Raw genomic sequence first — 18,625 nt, 5'->3', positions numbered from 1 at the left:
ACCACGCCCGGCTAATTTTTGTATTTTTAGTAGAGACAGAGTTTCGCCATGTTGGCCAGGCTGGTCTCAAATTCCTGACCTCAGGTGATCTGCCCGGCCCAGCCTCCCAAAGTGCTGGGATTACAGGTGTGAGCCACTGTGCTCAACCTAGGTCTTTGTTCTGAGGACCATTCCTGTCCTAGTTACAATCTCATGTATGCTTCCTGCTGAGGCAAAGCAGAGAGAAGTATTTTGCTGCCATGGAGCCAGATCCCCCAGTTTTGATAGTCTAGACTCTACAAGGAAGTGGTTACACCTAGAAACGTGTGGGTGGAAAATGAGGGCTGATGCAGACCCTGCATGAGGGACTGGCTGTGTTCTGCTCCAAACTGGCCAAGGTAGAAGAAAGTCACAGTGCTTTCACTGTCTATCAGCTGCATTTCTTTCTTTCTTTTTTGTTTTTTTGTTTTGTTTTGTTTTTTTTGAGACGGAGTCTTGCTCTGTTGCCAGGGTGGAGCGCAGTGGCACATCTCAGCTCACTGCAACCTCCGCCTCCTGGGTTCAAGCAATTCTCCTGCTTCAGCCTTCCAAGTAGCTGGGACTACAGGCACACGCCACCCACCATGCCCACCTAATTTTTGTATTTTTAGTAGACACGGGGTTTCACTGTGTTGGCCAGGATGGGCTCGATCTCCTGATCTTGTGATCCGCCCACCTTGGCCTCCCAAAGTGCTGGGATTACAGGCATGAGCCACCGTGCCTGGCCCAGCTGCATGATTTCTTTATGGAGATCTTTCTCCAATGAGAAGTTTCACAACTACCAAGTTTTCTGTCTGCTGATGAAAGCCCTGTATTTTCCATACAGTTGATTTTTCTTTCTTTCTTTTTTTTTTTTTTTTGAGACGGAGTCTTGCTCTGTCGCCCAGGCTGGAGTGCAGTGGCACAATCTCGGTTCACTGCAAGCTCCACCTCCCAGGTTCACGCCATTCTCCTGCCTTAGCCTCTGGAATAGCTGGGACTACAGGTGCCCGCCACCATGCCCGGCTAATTTTTTTTTTTTGTATTTTTAGTAGAGATGGGGTTTCACCGTGTTAGCCAGGATGGTCTCCATCTGCTGACTTCGTGATCCTCCCGCCTCGGCCTCCCAAAGTGCTGGGATTACAGGCATGAGCCACTGCACCCGGCCAACAGTTTATTAGTTTTAAAGTAGACACCTTTCTGAGTAGTGTGATGAAATATTGCACCCTCCTCTGTCATCCCGCCCAAGATGTGAATCATTCTTGTCCAGTGTATCCATGCTGTCTGCTCTGCCCTCTGGTTGGTCATGTCATAACCTTCTCAGTTATCAGATCAACTATCCCAGTTTCCCTGTGTTTGTGTTCAGGTAACCTTTATTTCACTTAATAATGGCCCCAAAGTATAAGAGTAGTGATACTGGCATATTGTTACAATTTTTCTGTCTTTTTTTTTTTTTTTTTTTTTGAGATGGAGTCTCACTCTGTCACCTAGACTGGAGCGCAGTGGTGCGATCTCGACTCACTGCAACCTCTGCCTCCTGGGTTCAAGCCATTCTCCTGCCTCAGCCTACCAAGTAGCTGGGACTACAGGCACCCACCACCATGCCCTGCTAATTTTTGTATTTTCACTAGAGCAGGGTTTTCACTTTGTTGGCTAGGCTGGTCTTGAACTCTTGACCTCAGATTATCCACCTGCCTCAGTCTCCTAAAGTGCTGGGATTACAAGGGTGAGCCACCATGCCTGGCCTGTTATAATTTTTCTATTTTATCATTAGTAATTGTTAATCTCTTACTGTGCCTAATGTATAAACTTTATCGTAGGTATGTATGTGTAGGAAAAAACATAGTATATATAGGGTTTGGTATTATCTGGTATTTCAGGCATCCACTGAGGGTCTTGGAATGTATCCTCTGCAGATAAGTGGGGACTACTATATATCCTTTTCCTCCTTCTTCTGAATTTGACTATATTTATTTATTTTTGAGACTGAGTCTTGTCGTTTCACCCAGCCTGGAGTGCAGTGGTGTGATCTCGGCTCACTGCAACCTCTGCCTCCCAGGTTCAAGCGATTCTCCTGCCTCAGCCTCCCGAGTAGCTGGGACTACAGGCGCGTGCCACCACGCCCGGCTAATATTTGTATTTTTAATAGAGACGGGGTTTCACCATGTTGGCCAGGCCAGTCTCGAACTCCTGACCTCAGGTGATCCACCCACCTTGGCCTCCCAAAGTGCTGGGATTACACCACTTTGGGAGGCCAAGGTGAGCCACCACGCCTGGCTGAATTTAACTATATTTAAGAGAAAGACTTAGGCCACAGTTTCTTATTTACTTATTTATTTTTGAGATGGAGTCTTGCTCTGTCGCCAGGGTGGAGTGCAGTGGCATGATCTCAGCTCAGTGCAACCTCTGCCTCCTGGGTTCAAGCTATTCTCCTGCCTCAGCCTCCCGAGTAGCTGGGACTACAGGCACGCCCACACCCGGCTAATTTTTGTATTTTTAGTAGAGACGGGGTTTCACCATGTTGGCCAGGATGGTCTCGATTTCTTGACCTTGTGATCTGCCAGCCTCAGCCTCCCAAAGTGCTGGGATTACAGGCGTGAGCCACCACGCCCGGCCGGTTTGCCTCGGTTTTGTAACAGGAATCAAGCACATATACACACTTTGCCAGAAAGTATGCTAAATGCCACAAAGAATCTTTAGAACAACCCTAAGCAGGCTGTTTATCCACTGAGGAAAGTCAAGGTCAGAGAAATGAACTAACCTGACTAGTGTCACAGAAGTAGTTAGTGAAGAAAATGCGATTTGATCCCATGTGTTTCATGCTTCTATATTTAAGTGGAGGATTTGCTCCTCAGCCCTGACTTCTCTCAGTACAACATCCTATCCCCGCTCAGAAGGAAATCTGTCTCTGACACACTCTTTTATATTAACTTAATCTATAAGAGACTGATGAACAAATCACAGGAATTCCATTTCACAAAGGGATATGCCATCCAAAAACATAGAATATCTGCTGCTCAGGCCCCCTTCTCCATGTCTCAGTGCTTAGTGAGCATTAAATCAAAGAGGAGAGAATTGGATAACCTTGTGGCGTCTCATATCCAGACTGTAGGCTTGAAGAATTAAACACACCCTGCAGCCCATTGAGGGCTAGAATATTCCTGCCTGACAAATCTAGTCTATCTTGGACAGTGTGAGATAAACACTAGTGAAATAGTTCCTCTTTTCAAAGTCATTTTCTGGATTCCAGGCAACTCAGGGCAAATGCCTCCTCATTCATATATGTTATCTTTACTTCTGCTTTCCAGGATTATTGTATCTCTTAAAAGCACCTCACTCACTCAGCCTAAGGTGCTTTTAGTTGGCATCATTGCTTCATGAGTGTTAAATGGAATCTGTTAGAATTCACAAATTCAGGGTGGGTTACTTTCATAATCGATATTCTGATTCTTTGTATGTTGATTTTTTTTAATGAGATTGTTGCCTCTAAATTCTGAAGAAGTGACTTTCTTAGAACTTGCAACCTTTATTCTCTCAAACTTGGGTAGCATGTAGAATCTCCTCTACTTAAAGACTTTCATAGATATGATCAAGACAAGTTACATAGCTAAAATCTACCACCTATAGCAATCATTCATATTGTGACATTTTGTACTTAATCACACAGATTGGCAGGCCATTTCATGCACTTTTCTGGATGTGAGACGTATTTCACACACTCACAATGATTGGAGAGGAAAACACTCCTTTATACCTTAACCTGTCCAAGCGTCACAAAGAGATAATGGCTGGAAAGATTGCAGGGAGAAATTAACATTTGATTCTTTCTTTAGGTCATAATAGGCTTTCTCCTCTCTTGCTCTAAAATGAATGGATTCATCCTACTCATGGGAGTAGGTTTCTCTGTGCATTAAAAAGCTTTGTAAAGGAGCCAGTTGCACCAAGAGAGAGCCCTGGGATTCTCAAGTAACATGTTTTCAATCAGTAAGTCTTGTTCAAAGACTATAAAAGTTCATCATTTAGCAGTAGGACATGGTGTAGTGGCATGAGTCAGAGGAACTCTGGGCTCTCTTTCTAAATTGGCCATTTTTAGCCTTGTGCAGCTTGCCTACTTTGTGAATTGCTTGTGAAATTGAAATGAGATAATGTGTTTGAAAGTGTTTTGAAAACTGTAAAATGCTATACAAATGTAAGTTGTTACGTCGGAACAAAGCAGTGGGCAGTCAGTGAAAAAGGAATCAGTTGAAAGCAATTGGTGCATATACTTTTTCAAGAACCAAACATTAAGTGCTGATGTTTGTTGAACACTTACCATGTGCCAGGCACTGTTAAAATGTTTTGCATGTATTGTCTAAACCTTCCAGTACCCTAACAAGGTAGATATTATTATTGTCCCCATTTTACAGATGAGAAACACTGAGGCACATAAAAATGAAGCATCCTGCCTATAGTGATACACCTAGTAAGCGATGAGATAAAGCTGGGATTCAAATCCAGGCAGTGTGGTTCTGGAGCCCAGACTCTTTTTTATTTTTATTTTTGGAAATGGGGTCTTATTATATCGCCCAGGCTGAACTCAAACTCCTGGGTTCAAGTGATCCTCCTGCTTTGGCTTCCTAAGTAGTGGGGACAGCAGGCATACCCCATTGTGCCCAGCCAGACTTTTTAAATACTACACTGTTGGCAGCATTATCATTTGTTTTAGTCTATTTGGGCTGCTATAACAAAATACCTTTAGGTAAAGTGTGGTGGCTTATGCCCGTGATCTCAACGCTTTGGGAGGCTGAGGCAGGAGGATGACCTGAGGCCAGGCAATCAAGACCAGACTGGGCAACATAACATATAATTTACACACACACACACACACACACACACACACACACACACACACAAGCTCGGCATGGTAGTGCACACTTGTGGTCCCAGCTACTCAGGAGGCTCAGAAGTCAAGGCTGCAATGAGCCGTAATTGCACCATTGCACGCCATCCAGGTGACAAAGCAAGAACCTGTCTCAAACAACAACAACAACAAAATCACCCTTCGACTGGGTAACTTACAAACAACAGAAACTTACTGCTTATAGTTCTAAAGGCTGAGAAGTTCAAGATCAAAGTGCCAGCCCTAGTGAGGGCTTGCTCTGCTTCGAAGATGGTGCCTTCTTGCTGTGTTCTCACATGGTGAAAGGGGCAAAAGCACAAAAGAGACTAATGAACTCCCCTCAATCCCCTTTTATAAGGGCACAAATTCCATTCATGAAGGTGAGGCCCTCATGACCTAGTTGCCACCTGAAGGTCCCACCCACTTTTTAATACTTCTGCATTGGAGATTAAGTTTCAACATGAATTTTGGAGGGGCACAAACATTCAAATCATAGCATCATCCTTCCTCACTGAATTAGTGATGGGGCCAAGACATTTGTTATGCATGCCTTAAAAGTTTAAAAACATGGTGAGTAAAGATACTTTCCAAGAAAAATGCGTTTCCCTTAAGGACTTGGATTTTACTCCCTTCCAATACTTGGTCTTCATAAACTTTATTTATGTGGGGTGTGTGACCCCTAAACATGCATGTAGTCATCTCTTTTTTTTTTTTTTTTTTTTTTTGAGACAGAGTCTCACTCTGTTGCCCAGGCTGGAGTGAAGTGGCATTATCTCAGCTTACCACAACCTCCGCCTCCTAGGTTCAAGCGATTCTCCTGCCTCAGCCTCCTGAGTAGCCATGCCTGGCTAATTTTTGTATTTTTAGTTGAGACAGGGTTTCAGTGTGTTGGCCAGGCTGGTCTTGAACTCCTGACCTTGTAATCCACCTACCCCGGCCTTCCAAAGTGCTGGGGTTACAGGCGTGAACCATTGTGCCCAGGCACATGTAGTCATCTCTTATACACCTACTTCATCAGCAAAAGTGATTATGAACTTGGTTGATCTTTTAGTATTCAGTAAAGTTGAGAATGGTCAAATGAAAGGGTGTAGAGGAAAAGTTTTATAAATTCAAATGTCCTATCTTATTCGAATACTTATCTAAGTATTTTATGCTGAAGTTTATAATAAAAATCAGGAATCAGATAATACAATTCTAGCAATTTTACTCTTAAAAATTCACCTGCTAATGGTGATTGGGTCTGATTCATTTACTTTGATTTTTCACAGTGTTTTGATAAAGGTTCACATTAAAGGCCTTGGGGTGATAATGTGATAAGAATGTCAAAGGAAGAGCTGGCTGGGGTGGTGTGAGAAAACCAGTGGTAAGAAAAGAAATGGAAGTAATAGGTAAGGACTAGATCAGGTAGGCCTTATAGGCCATGGTAAGGACCTGAGATTTTGTGTTGCCTTTTAAAGGTTTTGGGATCATCTCAATTTTAACTATGAAAGATCTGGCTGCTGTGAGGGGAATAGACTGTAGTGGAATAAGAGTGGAAGCATTGAGGCCAAGTAGAAAGCTACTGCAATAGGCAATGGTGGCCTGGACTACTATAGTAGCAGTAACAGTGATGCAAAGTATTTAATCCAGAATAAATATTGAAGGTAGAGGGAACAGAAATGTATTGACAATTTGTCAAGGTGGGTGGATCACTTGGGGTCGAGTTCGAGACCAACCTAGCCAATATGGTGAAACCTCATCTCTACTAAAAGTAGAAAAATTAGATGGGCGTGGTAGCGCATGCCTGTAGTTCTAGCCACTTGGGAGGCCAAGGCAGGAGAATGGCTTGAACCTGGGAGGTGGAGGTTGCAGTCAGCCCACATCATGCCATTGCACTCCAGCCTGGATGACAGAGCGAGACTCCATCTCAAAAAGAAATTTATTGACAATTGACTGTCAATAAATTGGTGTGAGAAAAACAGATTTTTGGCCTGAGCCACTGAATGAATACAGTTCACACTGGTCTCCTTGCCTAGTCTATAGGTGGTGGGCATTGCTTCATGGAGGCTATGTTGAGAGGCAGGGAGATTAGGAGGCCACTGCAGTCTTCCTGGGAAGATGAAGGGGCCTGAACCTGGGCAGAGGCTATTTCTATAGAGAGATGTTTATGAGGTAAAAATCGCCAGTTGGAATAGGTTAGAGATATTTACATAACATTGAAGATCGCTGAATCTTTTTTCCCATTAACTCCACTTATTGGTGTCTACTCAAGAGCAGGGTTACCTGAGGGCTGTTTCTGTGTAGCCCTAGAGCTAAACTAAAAATGTTTCTTACATTTTTAAAGGATGAGAGAGAGGAATATGCAACAGAAACCATACGTGGTACTCAAAACCAAAAATACTATCTAATCCTTCCCTTATCAAACCGTTTGCCTACCTCTGCCCTAGGTGTTTGTTTGTTTGTTTGAGACGGAGTTTTCGCTCTTGTTGCCCAGGCTGGAGTGCAATAGCGCGATCTGGGCTCACCGCAATCTCCGCCTCCCGGGTTCAAGCGATTCTCCTGCCTCAGCCTCTCCAGTAGCTGGGATTACAGGCATGCACCACCACACACCGTTAATTTTGTATTTTCAGTATAGACGCGCTTTCTCCATGTTGGTCAGGCTGGTCTCAAACTCCCGACCGCAGGTGATCTGCCCCTCCTAGGCCTCCCAAACTGCTAGGATTACAGGCGTGAGCCGCCGCGCCCGGCCTAGATCAGTGGTTTTTAAAGTGTGGCTCCTAGAGCAGCAGTAGCACCATCAGCTGAGAACTTGTTAGAAGTGCAAATTCTCGGGCCTCTGTTGAATCAGAAACTTAGGGAGTGGGGCCCAACAATCTGTTTTAACAAGCCCTACAGGTGATTTCGGTGCACATTAAGGTCTGAGAACCTGCTCTAGAGAAAGTTTTGCACCTCTGCAGCATGATACATGGTGAACAATATTTATAACAGCATTGCATAGAAGAGCTCCAAGCCGGAAACACTTGCTTAGTCAGCACTAGGGCAGATAAGTAAATTGCGGCAATTACTAGTAAAATGGGAGTATTCTATAGTTTGCCTAAGGGTATGGACTGTGGAGGCAGATTGCCTGTGTTTGCATCCCAGCTCCAGTGAATAGTAGCCGCGTAGTCCTGGGTAAATTACTTGACCTCTCCAAGCCTTAGTTTCCTCATCTGTAAAATCGGCATAAAAATAGCAACTACTGGCCGGGCTCGGTGGCTCAAGCCTGTAATCCCAGCACTTTGGGAGGCTGACACGGGCGGATCACGAGGTCAGGAGATCGATACCATCCTGGCTAACACGGTGAAATCCCGTCTCTACGAAAAAATACATAAAACTAGCCGGGCGAGGTGGCGGGCGCCTGTAGTCCCAGCTACTCGGGAGGCTGGGGCAGGAGAATGGTGTGAACCTGGGAGGCGGAGCTTCAGTGAGCTGAGATCCGGCCACTGAACTCCAGCCTGGGCGACAGAGCGAGACTCCGTTTCAAAAAAAAAAAGCAACTACTGGCCGGGTGCGGTGCTCACGCCTGTAATCTCAGCACTTTGGGAGGCCGAGGCGGGCGGATCAGGAGGTCAGGTGTGTTCCAGACCAGCCTGGCCAACATAGTGAAACCTCGTCTCTACTAAAAATATAAAAATTAGCTGGGTGTGGTGGCACGCGCCTGTAGTCCCAGCTACTAGGGAGGCTGAGGCAGGCGAATCACTTGAACTCGGCAGGCGGAGGTTGCAGTGAGCCGAGACCATGCCATTGCACTCCAGCCTGGGCGACAGAGAGAGACTCCGTCTAAAAAACAAAAAAAGGAACTAGTTCACAGGGTTACTGTGAGCCTTAGAAGGCTGTGTAATTACAAGAATGCCTGGTATATAAGCCCAGTATATTAAAGGACAGCCAGCATGTATTTTGATGCGTTAAGGAAAAACATCAGGTTCATTTCATTAAAGTGATGGTCTGCCCAAATATTTTGCATATAACAATATCTTTAAGCAGTCTAAAGGTAAAGATATTGTAGACTTTGGAGTCCCTAATGTTGGCATTGCCTCTGCCAATATTTAAGGTATTTGACATACTGTCTTCACGTGCCAAATACCTTAAAAATGCCCTTATAGGACTGCGAAGAAAACTGATGAAATGTATATGCCTGCGTCCACCATGTTTAGTTCGAAAGCATTCATTAATGTATTTTTTTCTTTCCATTTCTTTGAACATTTTCTCAGTCTTTCATTCCAAAATTCCTGTGCTATCTCGGTATTCTCTGAAAACACTGCCAGACCTAAGATGCGAAGTGTCTTCCTTGACTACAAGATTTGGCTTGGCTTTTTCCATGAAACAAGGTCACCAGTGTCTCACCCTGGGGGCAAGTCTGGGCTTAGAGCTAGACTAGGACTGTAATCCTGATATTTCAGGCCTTTCGGCTTTAGTATGTATTGATATTTAGCCATGCCTAAATTCGTAACAAGCACACAAAGAAATAGTCTTTTCCCCCTCTGTAAAGCCCACGTCATATTCTTCCTTTACTGCAGGGCCTCTTGGTGGGGCTTAAAACCTAGGATGGGTTAAATAAACAATGTAGGTGAGTTTAGTGTGCAAACAGCTGAAATCACCGGCTGCATTTTAAGCTCGTCTACAGCAGCAACCTGCAGACACCTAGTTCAGAAAGATTACTAAATTCCCTCCTTCCCATTAATAAAAGGGACCAGAGTATCAGTCTACAAAAGACACTGCGTTGCTGCGAACCAGCTCTCGCTTGCGCGATCAGGAAGAAGGGCGGCAAGGCTGGAGCCTCGGGGCAGGAGAAAGGCAGCCTGCTTGTGACGTCAAATCAGCGGACTCTTATCTTGGCTTTAGGCCGGTTCCGGTTCCCCGGCTTTCCGGGCGCGAGCGTGTGCGAGCGCGGCGGCGTACTGCGCGTGCTCCGCAGAGGGACACGGGAAGGTTGGGCCCGGTTCGGGAGGAGATGCGTGATTGGCTGACGCTGTGCTCGGGGGTTCCCTGGCCCTTTCGGCAGGGGTAAAACAATAAGAGGGGGCGGCGGCAAAGGGGGCGGGACGTCCCTGGTCCTTGTCGCTCGTCGCAGCGCCTGGCGCCCGGGAAGAGGTGGTTGTGAAGCAGACGAACTCGCGGCTCTCCGGCTTCCGAGGCTTCCGAGTTGTCGGAGGAAGGGGGCGGCGAGCAAGAAGAACCCGCCGCACCCGGTCCTCAGCGACTCTTCTGACCTCCGCGCGACGTACCCGCCGGCGCCGTTGGCTGGAGGTGTGTACGGGGGCCGGGAGGGGAGGTCGGTGTGGTGTTCGGAAAGGGACATTTTCTTCGCACTCCGCGGCGCGAGGTGATCGTCCGGTGTGTGAGCCCGGGAGCCGGAGGTGTAGCGGCAGAGACATTGTTCTTGCCGGCTCTCTACGCTGCCGTGTGTGCGTGAGAGAAGACCAGTCTTTCCTCTAGGTGAGGGGTGGGAGGCCGCCTGGGAAGGGAGGTGACCCGCGAGCGTCTTGCGTGCAGAGGGCTCCGAAGGCACAGGTGGGGTTGAGGTTTGTTGGGGATGAGGTGGCGAAGTAGGGGGGCACGCAGCAGCTCCTGAAGGCGCGCTGATGGAAGCTTAATACAGGAAGTGTGGGAGTAGGCTTTCTGGAGGGGATGTTTTAGGGTGGGTAGCCCACCGTTCCTGTTTCCGAATCGTTTTCGGCTCTTATTCCCTGTTCCTTCGGAGCGGGGAGGCCGTCGCCGCCCCGCCCGTGGGGGAGGGGAAAAGAGGTTTTGTCGGCGGAGGCAGAAGCGACGCAGATGCGAAAGTAGCGGCCTCCGGGCACCATTTCTGTGCACGGAAACAGAATCCGTGTTTGAAGGCAGCCGCCGCTTGGCTTACCCAGTACCTAGTGTTCCGTAGTCTGTGACCAACCCCCTCCTCCCCGCCACCGCGGGTTTAATCCGAACGTGTTCGGATACTGGAACTGTAACGTGCGCCTTCTTCGTCCCCCTCTCATGCAGACGATCCCTTATTTACCCGGGAATGACTTTTGAGGGATGGGTTCCCGCTTTTTGGGGGGTGGGAGGACAGAAAGGAACATAAACTTCCCTAGATTGTGTTGATTTTGTTTGTGGAATCTTATAGAATTTTCCCTGCGTCTCTAAAAGCAGATTTCTTAAGATGGCCCTGTGCCGCTTTGGGGCGAATATAGATTTTCGTCTACAATTTCCTGCATAGAACAGTTTTTTTCCCCGAGACATACTTAATGTTGTAACGGATTTGGGGTGGGGGGGTGGGAGAGTGCCTTTTCCTTCCTAACAACAACAAAAAAGGCACGTGCACTTTTAGATGGAATAGTAAAGTTGTCCTTTTCTTCCCCTATGATTGTTGTGGGATATTAACTTGGATTAAGATACTGTGGTTTTAGGTTCAAGGCTCCGTACCTTGTTCTAGTCTTTCAAACGTTAGCGTTGCAGGTACCTGGATCTAGGAACCATTAACTGCCGTTAAGAGAGCCCCGGTGTACTAGAGTGGGAGATGATGGCAATTCTTCTCCAGCTCCATATTTGGCAGTTAATATAGCCTTAGGCATGTGAACAAAGTTTCTAAGTAAACTTTTGGCCTGTTAGGATCCAGTGGTCCTTTTGATAATCCAAGATTCCTGGTCTTAGGAGATACACTGTACGAGGCGTTTGAACCTCTTAGGATTGATTTACCGTTTCTTTAGCAGTAGTTACATTTTTCTTAAATTTTTAAGATTACTCATATGGGCCTTTATGTTATGATTTAATCTTTACAAACTAACTCTGAAAAGCAGTCAAGGAATTGTAGGAATAATAAGGACCTAGAATGAATTGCTTACTAAGAGCTCAGATTGATATTCAGGGTCGAAATATTAGTAATAGTGAAAAAACATCAAGAGTGAGCCAGAATGCTTGTGGGATGGATGGGGATAAAAATTAAAAGGTAAAGAAGAAAACACGTTATTTGATAATTTCGTGGAGTAACTAACTTAACTGTTCAGTTAGCAGCTAAGCAGTTGATTTGTCAGCAGGCAACTCCTGGTTTGAAGAAAGTGTTGGCACTGCCTCTTTAGATTCTGAAAACTTCCCTTCCTTATCCTGCAAAATTATCGCTGTTTATTACCCATAATTAGGATTTAACATTTTCCCCCTAGATTGCTTTGAAGAGACTTTCCACGTATTTTGAGTGAATGTGGAGACAGTGAATGAGTCCTTTTCAATGTTGATGAAAGGCAAAAACTAAAGTGTTGCGTCTGGACTTAAATTCAGTAGGATTTAATGGACAAACATGACTTAGTTACTCTCCACTGGTAGACACTTGTTTAATATCCGATAGAATAAATTGGTCCAACTCCCTAGCCTACCTTCAGAAGCAATAGAATTAGTTTCTTGACTGTTGTGTTTCCACTTACTTTTATCTTCTAATTTCCAAGTATTTTACCCTATCTTGAAACCATAGGTGTATTGAAAATGATTCTTGGGTTTTCTGTTACTGGCCTGCCGTATTCCTTTGCTTTTCACTTTTCTCAACAGTTTCACGTGAGCTAACAATTGCTTGTTTAAAATTAATTTTTGTATTGTTGGAAGAGCTGGCTGCTCTTCCAAAGCGGTTCTTCCTAACCAAAATGTAGTGAAAACATCATTAGAGTCAGGAGACCTGATTTCGAGTCCTCTTTTTTTTTTTTTACTGTAACTGGGGGACCCCAAACACCTTTCCTTAGGCTCTCTAAACATCCTTTTCTGTAAATAAAGATAATGCCCTATCTATTTTAAAGACACAAAGGAAAATAGTAGGTTACTTGTTAAACGTTACAACATAGTACAAATACATGCTTTATTTTTGTGGACAGCAAGCATTTCCATTTCTTAATGCTTGGTCACTTTTAATAGCTTCTGAGTTTCAAAACTAGCTTCTCTCAACTTCTGAGGACGACAGAAAACAAAAAAACTTTGGAGCCTGAATAAGAGATTTAGTCCATAACTTACTTTTATTATTTATTTGTACCACTATGATTCTTAGATCTTTGTGAAGCTTTCATTCAATGGTGTGCCACGAAAGATTGAAGATCATTTCTTTAAAAAGGTATAGTGTTCCTTAGATTGTTCAAGTTACTTTAAGCAAAGACCATCTGGAATTTCAGAAAGTTCCAGTATTGATATGCATTTAGCTGTTGCAAATGGATATAGTCCATGGTTCAGTTAAAATAAATAAACCTGACTAGTTTGAGCCCAGCTATGAATGAGGGACTCCAGAGGGGAAAGGGGTAAGTATCCTGTAGTGGAGATAAGCTGTGTTTTAGCACCCACATAACCTTTGGTAACACGATGTGGTAAAGAGAACTGCATCCTACTACTAGAGGTCTTATTCTTTTTATAATAACTAATATCAAGTACTTAGAACTCAGCTCACTGCAACCTCCGCCCCCTGGGTTCAAGCGATTCTCCTGCTTCAGCCTCCCTAGTTGCTGGGATTACAGGCGCCTGCCACCACACCCGGCTAACTTTTTTCTGTTTTTAGTAGAGATGGGTTTCTCCATGTTGGTCAGGCTGGTCTCGAACTTCTGACCTCAGGTGATCCACCCGTCTCAGCCTCCCAAAGTGCTAGAATTACAGGCGTGAGCCACCGCGCCCGGCCTCTTTTTCCTTTTGTAGTTTCTGGTACATACAGAGTAGCCATAAAATAAATGTTGAAATGAATTTATTTTGTCTAACCCATTGACTCAGCTTGTGGATGGGAATGAATGAAGTAAGACAAAGGCCCAGAGAATGAAATTGCAGAGAATAATAACAAGTGATTAAAATATTTGTATGGAATTTGATACAGGAATGAGAAAGTATATAGTAGAAGATGAATTTGAAAGGTTGGTTATGACATTGAATGTCAGACTGGATTTCTGTATAGGGCCTTAGATGCCAAACTGAATGCAGGTGTTTGGATTTTACTCTGTACTACACATGATACAAGGGCTTGAACGACTTTTGAAGAATAACTAAAAGGTCTGAACAGTGGGAGTGTAAAGGAGGGCACAAATTCCAGCTTCTGAGTTGTAAGGATTTCACAGTTTGGCAAAGCTAAAGGAGGGGAGAAAATCATGACTGAGCTTTCAAGTTGAGAAGATTATGACACTTTTAACAGAAATAAGGAAATAGCTTTCTTTGGTGCATGTGTGTGTTGGGACATATGTAGGTCATGTCTAGGTATTCAGTATGTGGTGACGAATGTAAAATTTGAACTTCTGGTGTAGACTAGATACACATTTAGGTAGACATGAGACCGGAAGCTGAAATTGCCAGGTTAGAAGACAGAACCTTGAAAACTTCTGCGTTTTGATGAGAAGGAAAATTTGCCTTATAGAACTCTAGAAGAGTTAGGAGGAGGTAGTCAACATTGATAATGCAGATGGGTGGAGGACTGAGAAGTCATTCATTGTTGAGAAGAATTGTGATGTTTCCAGAGAATTGCATTCATGGGAGAGCTGAGTTATAATTTGAGAGGGGAATAGAGAGAAGCTGAAGACAGGTGTACAATTAGTAACTTAGGGCAGAGTATGATCAATAAACTGCCATGATAAAGGCCAAAAGTACTTTAAGAGTTAATAGCAAAGAGTTATATTCTGTTGAGGAATTCAGTGGAAGTAGAAAGATTTTCAAGGGGATAGGATTTCCGCTGGGCCCAGATAAATTCATAGGGTTTCAGTCATTGCAGATAGGAAGGTGTGGGATGAGTATTGGAGAAGTCAAAAGTCCTGCTTCTTGTTAACAGACTTTTAGGATCTTAGGTAGTGTTGGAATGGCCTAATTACATTGTTTTGGATTTATGAACTCCCTTACTATGTTTGTGCCAAATCATTCAGTTAGTCTCTGGAATACCTGTAGTGACTGACTACTTGTTAAGTAGCTCTATTTGACATTTGGACAACTCACGTTATTTTTGAGTTATGTTGAACCCAAATCTACCTTCTTATAATTTCCATTCACTATATTCAATTAGAATTTTCAACTCATTTTAGATATTACATCTAAATTAATGTAGCCTGAGATTGATTGTTTTGGAGACAGCCCCATTATACTAGTGATTCACTAAACTTTAAATGGTAAACAAAAAACCTAAATGTTTCTTACCTAAAAGGTGACATTTTAATCAAAGTTTGAGGAAAGGAGAGTGATAACTTTGGGTTTTTTTTTTTTTCCCATTATTTTGAAACTGAGGAAATATAAATACATTGTAGGATAATGAAGCTTAATGTGACTTTCTTTTGTAATCTGAATGTATGTCTACCAGTTCTCCACTCCCTCTCATTGTATATTATTTACAATGTTCCACTCCTTCTCAATGTGTATTATTAACAGATTCAGAAAATACAGGTGACAAAGAGCAATTTTCTGTGAGAGCTGACGTACATGTGCTTCAGGAATTAGTCTAGGCAAATGCAGAGGAAACGTTTTAAGAAACAGGAATGAATAAAATATTCTGATGAAGATTCACAGGGATTTTAGGTGCAGTAGGCAGAGTTGGAGAGTAGAATGCCTCTAAACTATACTGGATAATGTTTTTGGGTTCTGTTTTTTTTTGAGACAGTTTCACTCTTACTGCCCAGGCTGAAGTGCAATGGTGTGATCTCTGCTCACTGCAACCTTTGCTTCTGGGTTCAAGCAATTCTACTGCCTCCGCCTCCTGAGTAACTGGGACTCCAGGCACGTGCCACCATGCCCGGCTAATTTTTTGTATTTTTAGTAGAGACGAGGTTTCACTGTGTTAACCAGGATGATCTCGATCTCCTTACCTCATGATCCGCCTGCCTTGGCCTCCCAAAGTGCTGGGAAGTAGGCATGAGCCACTGTACCCGGGCTTAGATTATGTTTTCATTTGAACAGGTAAAAGACGGATTTGTTCATGAGAGAGCTTTGTCTGTGTATAGAGCTAATGTGACAGAGAAAATCTTACATTCTGCATTCCTGTGTGAGATTCTCCACATTTTCAGGTGTCATTGGAACAAGTGGGGTGTGATACATTGTATTTCACTTTTTCTAAAAAGATTGTTAGGTGAGGCTAACAACCACTTTATTGAAGATGGTGATTATCTTTGAAGGTGCTGATCTAACAAACTTTCTGAGGATTTCTTTTTGTGTATAAGTATCCTTTAATCTTGCCTATCTTTTTTTTTTTTTTTTTTTTTTTTTTTTTTTTTTAAACAGGGTCTCACTCCTGTTACCCAGGTTTGAGTGCGGTGGTGCCATCTTGGCTCACTGCAGCCTCGACTTCCTGGGCTTAGGCATTCCTCCCACCTCAGCTTCCTGAGTAGCTGGAGCTACACTTGTGCACTACCACACCTGGCTAATTTTTTGTATTTTTTAGTAGAGACGGGGTTTTGCCATGTTGCCTGGGCTGGTCTCAAACACCTGAGCTCAAGCGATTCACCCACATCGACCTCCCAAAATATTGGGGTTACAGGTGTGAACCACTGCACCAGGCCTCCTTGGCTATCTTTATAGAACTGTGTAGTCTTGTAGGCTTGGCGAGGGATTGCTTCTCAATTTGTAAATTAGGAAATCGAGATCCAGTAAGGTCATGACTTTTTCATGGCCATAGATAGATAAGATAGTCGAAACCTTTTACTCACTCCCATGTTCAGAATTTTGTTTCATTTTGTTAACTTTTTTTAAGAAATGGAAGGTCCCAGATCTAGAAATGGATTACCTGTAAGGTGCTTTGCTATGAAGAATAAAAATGGCACAATTCTTTCTTCTTGTAATCACTTTATTCTGAATGTGTAATTTGACTTTTTTCCTTTTTCTCAACCTTCTTACATACACTGACGGTGCATGAATTATAAACGTGAACTTTGTATTATTTACTCAATTTTCATAGTCTTATTTCCTGCAACTACCCAAACGTTTGATGGTTGATCTCTAGTAATCATTTTCTGCTTGATTTCTATCAATTATATTTTGGCTCTCTAAATTCTGAGTCGCTTCAAATCGGAGTTAATGGTTAAAGAAGTAACTGATGTAATTAGTTGAAACACTGTTCTCTCACTAAGTCTTGATTTTGTTTTACCATTCCTGTGGGAGCCTCCTCTGCACCTTAAAAGCTCGGCTTTCTATATAACCTGTTATATATGCCTGTTTGTTTAGATTTTACCAGATTAGCATTGCCTTACTTATATGCCATTTGAAGTTAACTTTTCAAGTTACTGCCTTCCAATATTTCTAATAAGTATTAATTTATTGAGTATCGATAAATCAAATATTCTACTGCCTTTTCCTGTCTCTCTGTTCTAAATTGATGATATCTTGGCCATTATACTTCATTGACCATGTAGATAGTGGGCAAATTGAAGCTTTTTTTGACCTTGTTACACCAAGTCTTTAGAGCATTTTGACCTGTGATACTGGTATTTGTATTCTGTACCATTTTATTTTGGTTTGAGAAACAAATATGTAAGTGACAAAAATGATAGATAGTATGTACTCTATGAATATGGTGGGAAATTTGGGATAAATGACAACAGTGTTCCTGTAGAAAATCCAGAAATCTAGAGAGAAGAAAACAATAATCCCCAAACCTGGAAATTCCTAATAGTATTTCTGTCACTGTCAATTTAAAGAAAACTATTTTGTGCATAGTTATTTTGTCCAGAGAGTAATGTAGTATTTTCCCGTGTGTTAGTATTATTTTACCATCAATTTTTATGGTGTTAAAATACATATAATTTCCATATTTTAGTTACCTTGTTAAATTTTACTTGGTGAGTCTACTGTTCTTTACCCACCCTCATTATTCAAAATAAAAATGTTAAGTTGCTTAGCTCTGTGTGTGTGTGTGTGTGTGTGTGTGTGTGTGTGTGTGTGTGTGTTTGAGATAGGTCTCGTTCTGCCAGCCAGGCTGCAGTGCAGTATCCTGATCAAAGCTCACTGCACCCTAGACCTCCTGGGCTCAAGCAATCCTCCCAAGTAGCTGGGACCACAAGTGTGCACCACCGTACCTGGCTAATTTTAGATGGGGTTTTGCCTTGTTGACCAGGCTGGTCTCCTAAGCTCAAGCAGTCTCAAGCACTTCGACCTCCCAAAGTGCTAGGATTACAGGCATGAGCCACAGCCCAGTGCTTTGTTACTTTAAATGTAGCATATGAGTCCTTTTTGCGTTAGGGTTGTTACCCTTATTGGGAGTTTTCAGTTTTCTGGAATATCAGTGGCACCTGAAATGGCAGTTTTTGGATCCGCTCTTTGTGAATTAACTATTTTTGAAAGCAGGTGAAGCATTATGGAAAATTTTAAACAGATTTGGGGATTTTTGTAAATCAAGTTTGAGGGTTTCAGAAAGACAGAGGAGGGAAAGTTAGTTGGAAAGGAAGAAACAAGGAACCTAAAAACATAATGTAAAAGTTGAATTGTGAGTCACTAGAAGTATGTAAAGGTACACTTTTTATTTGTAAGCTCTACTATAGTTGGTATTTGATTTTTATTAAAAATAGTATCACAATTTTAATGACTGTGATGCAGGACTGTCTCTGAAATTGTTTTAGTTATTTAAAGTAAACACACATGGAAATTTGTTTTTTATTTTTAATTTTTTTGTATAGAGATGGGATCTCTCTGTTGGCCAGGCTGGTCTTGAATTCCTGGCCTGGAGCTTTCCTCCCACCTCCGCCTCCCAAAGTGCTGGGATTACAGGTGTGAGCCACTGTGCCAGCCTGCAGTGTTTTCTTGTCTGTCTTTGTTTGTTTTGAGATAGTCTCGCTCTGTTGC

The 18,625-nt window shown here is 43.1% G+C and overlaps 1 protein-coding gene across 4 annotated transcripts in view; it reads left to right on the top strand.

Annotated features, from left to right (window-relative positions):
• The window catches only part of LOC105477272 (G3BP stress granule assembly factor 2), an 82,618-nt gene that overhangs the window by 44,740 nt on the left and 19,253 nt on the right, over window positions 1–18,625 (top strand). Inside the window, exon 1 of one of the 4 annotated variants that reach the window (XM_011733709.3) lies at window positions 9,822–10,141. The exons of 1 other annotated variant lie outside the window; for it this stretch is intronic. The gene's annotated coding sequence lies outside the window, so the exon portion shown is untranslated. Of the gene's footprint in view, window positions 1–9,821; window positions 10,142–10,176; window positions 10,331–18,625 lie in introns of those variants that run through there. 2 more of the 4 variants (XM_011733711.3, XM_024791408.2) reach the window with 2 other exon arrangements.

Source organism: Macaca nemestrina, chromosome 3 (genome assembly GCF_043159975.1).
Source record: "Macaca nemestrina isolate mMacNem1 chromosome 3, mMacNem.hap1, whole genome shotgun sequence".
NCBI lineage: Eukaryota > Metazoa > Chordata > Mammalia > Primates > Cercopithecidae > Macaca > Macaca nemestrina.
This window is presented reverse-complemented; position numbering and strand designations above follow the sequence as displayed.